Source organism: Hibiscus syriacus, unplaced genomic scaffold (genome assembly GCF_006381635.1).
Source record: "Hibiscus syriacus cultivar Baekdansim isolate YM2019G1 unplaced genomic scaffold, ASM638163v2 tig00111758_pilon, whole genome shotgun sequence".
In the NCBI taxonomy this organism is placed as follows: Eukaryota; Viridiplantae; Streptophyta; class Magnoliopsida; order Malvales; family Malvaceae; genus Hibiscus; species Hibiscus syriacus.
In genome coordinates this window covers 709,223-714,595 of record NW_024063170.1, presented here as the reverse complement: position 1 = coordinate 714,595, position 5,373 = coordinate 709,223, and the positions used below count along the sequence as shown (strand labels likewise).

The 5,373-nt window shown below is 36.3% G+C and overlaps 1 pseudogene; it reads right to left on the bottom strand.

Annotated features, from left to right (window-relative positions):
* Positions 1-282: 282 nt before the first annotated feature.
* On the bottom strand, positions 283-3,433 carry LOC120169316 (annotated as a pseudogene).
* Positions 3,434-5,373: the final 1,940 nt, after the last annotated feature.

Below are 5,373 nucleotides of genomic sequence, written 5' to 3'. Positions count from 1 at the left end.
AAGGAATTTATTTTGATACCGAAACGACAGTTTTCAATCGTAATTTAAATATATTTTCGAATTTGCAATTCCTAATATTTAAACACCGTATAATCGTCTAGGTATCAAAGTTTAAGCGTTGTGAGGGTGCTCACCCTTCCCCACACGTAACCGACTCCCGAACTCTTAAAAACAAATCTTTGGTAAAACACAAATCATTTTTTAACATTTAAGGCTTTCAACCTACCTAACTTAAACTTAATGATTGGTGATGACTCCAAAATCAAACTATTTTTCAAATCATATTTCATCACATTCCCTGAAAACCAATTTTTTAAGTATAATGGATCCCTTGGAGACGTTATGACAGAAACCATCATGACCAATTTGTCGGAACAAAAAAACCGTGCTGATTGTTGCTGCCCGTGTTAGTGACTATACGAGTTCGATATTGCTACCATCTTTTCTAGATTAGAAAAGAATGTCACATCTCCACAGGGTCTCTACAAGCAGCTCGATGGTTCGACTGCTGATTGAATTGCAGTGCTGGAGATTCAACCCCACCAGGGTCTTGCCCAATTTTTTCAGCAAAGGCAATATTTTATTCGACACTCCGGAACAACCCGAAAGTGAAAGGACTTGCATATTGAGTTGCTCCACGCGAGACAAGGCAGCAACTCCAGAATCGGTGATTGCACACCTTGAGATGTCCAGATCACTGAGGAAAATGCAGTTATCTGCAATAGACACCAAACTTGCATCAGTAATCTTCCTGCAACCATCGAGATTGAGAAACTCGAGGGTTTCGCCATGCAGCCTGGTCAAGGCCAAAACAACCTCATCGGTCATATTTAAGCAGCTGCTTAGATTCACCTTCACAAGCCCTGCCTCACAACTCTCGAGAAGAGGCAGGAGACCTGCAGTTGTGATGCCATAAAGCCCGCTCAGATCTAGATGCTGAAGCCGAGGGCACAATTTCCCCACCATAGCCAGGCTCCGAGTCCCGAATCCTGGGCAGTTCCTAACAGACAATGATTTGAGCAAATTGCAAGGAGTCGGCAAAGGAACTTCCAAGGATATATCCTTAATTCCCATGCACTTCACTAGGGTAAGTGATTTTAATCCACCATTAGAGAGAACACCGAAAATCCCGGATTGTGTAATCCTGTTGCACTCCTCCAACTGCAGGTACTCAAGAGAACCTACAGACTTGGCAAAAGCCAACAATCCATTATCAGAAACAAAGCAACATTTGCGAAGGCACATCTGCTTGAGGTTTATGCATCCTTTTCCCATGGCATCAAGACTTACATCTGTTAGCCCTCGGCATGAAGAGATCATCAAAGAGACCAACTTTTGCAAACCTAGAGCATTACCCATTACCCCTTCTCGCTCACATTATTTAGACCACTGAGCATTAGATTTGTCACAGGCTTGCCGTAGTGCCCGATCACAGCAAGAGAAAAATCTGTGATATTCAAGCCCTGAAGCTTAACCTTTGAAATGAAAGAAGATGCTGATGACAACAGGCTTGAAACTCCATGATCCCCAACAAGAGGGCAGTCCTTGATAGAGACAGACCGCAGCTTGGAGAAAAACTATGCGATAGCTTGCAGACCCTCGTTACCAATCTTCGGGCAGCATTCAATGCTCAAAGTCGTAAAATTAGGACAGCTCTCGGCGATTGCAATCAAACCCTTGTCTGAAACTGAAGGGCACAGACAAAGGTCAAGCTTCTCTAACAAATGGCATTCTTTAGCAATCTGAGACAGACCTTCATCGCCAACTCGATGGACGTTCCACAGAGAAACTGACTTGAGAGAAGGGCAGCCACGGGCTACAGCAGACAGCCCAAAATCGGTTACTCCACATGAAGAGCTGCTTCCCTTAATAAAAAGCTTCCCAGCCCACCACGACAACTTGTTCCAACAGCAAGTGCAGCAAGTCTCAAGTCACTTGCTTTCTTCCCTTTCAAGCACCGTGTAAACCCATCATCTGAAACCGAACCGACATTCTCCTTGACCTCCTTTGATGACACATATTCACCCTTACGAATACCGGTCAGAAGGGTGAGCCAGTACTTCGAGACACAAGCACAGGAGCTCCTTTCCCGGCCCCCAGGAAGGCGTTTGAAGATCTCCAAAATGTATTCATCCGGAAGGACATCGATCGATGGCTTCTTGTTCTTCTCAATCTCGGATTCGCCAAAGGAAAACGAAGCACTAATACGAGATCTCTTACGCGGAGGGCAATAGGCATCCACCCGGGAACTGATTGAACACAATCTACCCAAATCCGTGGAATTTGTATATAAGGATGTGCCAGAACAGAAATCATCACCTGAATTCAGAAAAATAAGAACTACAATAAGCTAAAACTACACGAATCACATGGTAAAAGCTTTCAACTTTGACACAAATCTTCAAGGATTCAATCTTCAGAATACATATTAATCTAAGGGTGTTTGGTTTACGGAATGTAAGATTACCAATGTAAATATAAGATTAACAGAGAATATGATTACTGGGAATGTTGTATTTTGTGTTTGGTTAGCTTAACAGGATTGTGAGATTACCGTGTTTGATTAAAGGAATAAAAGATTATTGGAATGTATATTTGACCAAATTGTCCTTATTATATATTTTTATAATATTACAAATTGGAAAATATATATATTTTTTCTTTAAAAATTTAAATTCATAATATTTCTATAATTTTTTTACAAAATTAAAAATATAAAAAAATGTTTAATGAAAGGGTAAAATTTTATTTTAACTCCTGAACTTTAAATAAAATTTTAATTATATAATTTTTTTGTAAATATAAAATAATTTTAGGATAAATTTGTAATTTAACATTCGTAAAATTTTTATTATTCAATGACAGAATAATGATATTTTTGAAAAAAAATAAAAATTTAAGGGCATTTTAGTTCAAAACACCAATAATCCAACAATACCTAAGGAAAGGGAGGTAATGACATTCCCGGTAATATACTCCAAAAATTCACTATTGATAATCTTACATTACCGAAAATGAGATTCTCGGACTAACCAAACGAGAGAATGTGGAATGTGAATTCCATTCCAATGAGAATCTCACATTCCCAACCCCAAACACCACCTAACTAAAAAAATTTATCCTTTAATTTTCTAGCTAAAGCCAATAGAACCATGACTTAAGAAACTCAGAAACGGTATCCGAGTCAACATAAAATATTCTTACGAGCGATCACCATGTAAAAGGTTAATATTCAAACAACGTCATCAATCTAAGAATTAAAAACAAATCTACTATTCAAAGACAGTCTTTACCCAGTAAAGAGAAGAAGAAAATGAAAAGAAAACAGCTTACCACCGTGATTAACCAGAGCAGGCATGGTTGAATCTCAAAGAAGAAACCTTTCTGAAAAGCTTCAAATCCCAAAACGCAAAACGCTAGAAAAATACAGATCTATAATAACCCTTCAAAGCTAGAATGCATCAGAAGTCGTTTAGAAGAAAAAAATTCCAGAACCCCACGCAAAAACAAAATGAGTGAATAATAGTAGAGAACTGAGTCTTCTGTGTTAGCTCTTCGCTGAAACAGACCATGAGAATCCTATTTATTGGGTTGGATAAAAGGAAAAAAATAGAAAGAAAAAACCTTTTTCAAGGAATTTCGTATCAGTATTATTTTTCATATTTTAAATGCTTCTGCTGCACGTATGCTACATGCAATGTATCTTTCCTGGAAATCAAATAAGAAAAAGATGGCAAATTTAAAAAGAAAAAGGGTGGGGAAATGATAGGGGTGATGGCTGCACAAGTTGGGAAAGTGTGTGGGCTTTTATGAGCTTCAATTAATTGTATTTAGACAAATGACGTGCAATGAATTTTATATCTTTTACTTTGATTAGCCACTAAACGAGTCATATTATGAGAATTTTATTTCATGTATGGATTGAATATAATACGCGATTTTTTGACATATTGGGTCTCTCTTTTCTTTTTAAACATGTGGTCCCAATTTATTTACTACATTTTTAAGTTATCAAACTTTTTCATTTTTAATGAAGCCTCGTATATATATAAAAGTTTTAGGTCACTCGAACGTACTTCGGCCGTGAATAATATACCTAACAAATCAATCGGTTCAACTATTTTTTTTATTAGTCTAGGATATTTACAAGTGATAGTATTTGTACTAGAGACTCTTAACCATTTTGTTGGGATTTATGAAGCTCAAAAGATCAACCGAAAATGAGCCAAGAGGTAAATTGATTTTTTGGATTTTTAGGGAAATAAGGAGAAATGATAAGAAATATTTGCACAATGATTTATAATTGTTCGACTTCTAAACCAAGTTTATATCTACTACCTTAGCTCCACACTAAGGATTTTTAACAAATTCACTAATTTGTTCTTTCTTTTTCTAGATTCAAAAATAACCTTTACAATTTTTCTATCTTTTCAATGGCTAAGATATAACCAAAACACCTTTACAAAAAGATAAAAGATTGTAAACAAGAAAACCTCTCTAAGGTAGGTGTTTACAAATTACGCTCACGGAAACACTCTTTTGAAAGAGCTTTTTCTAGCTATTGGGGATAAAATATCTATAAAATAAAACTGTTTAGACATAGGAGTATCGGTAGTCAGGCTGGTAGTATCAGTACTGCTATAATAAAAACTAGCCATTATATGACCGTTGGACAGGGAACATCGATACTAGGGTATTGAGTATCGATACTGGTATCGATACTTGCATAATATCAGTACCAAAATTGCATTCTGGAATCTGAACACATTTAAAACCAATAGGCAGTATCGGTACTGCCATGAAAGTATTGATACTTCCCTTACTAGAGTATCGATACTACAAGAACAATATCAATACTATTTATTTGGTATCGATACTGTAAGAATAGTATCGATACTTCTTGTCGTGAAAAATATTTTTGTGTTCAAATTCAAGTTCTATAGACTTAGAATTATTTTTGAAAACTTTGAATAAATTAAAGTTAGTCTAAGAACAACTTGCCCTTAAATTTGTTATATCAAAATAGGTTCAACACATTTGATGATGAACGCTTAAATATACTGTAGTCTCTAATGCTTGAACTTGGGACCTCTAAAAATAATAATCATTCCTTTAATCACTTAGGTAACTCGATTCACGTCGGTTCAACTAATTCTTTGCAAGAGTTGGTGTATGTACCTAATTTCAAGCAAATACCATGGAATTCGGTGTGGATGGACTAAATAAAATTGCTTCCAATATACATAAACCCAACCACAACTTTCAAATCTTTGAAGATTCAAGTAATACATTGCTGGTTTTGTTAGCTACCTACAATTCTTTGAGTGGTCCTTCCTTGGCCTATTTTTGGTACAGGCATGGATTTTGATTGAA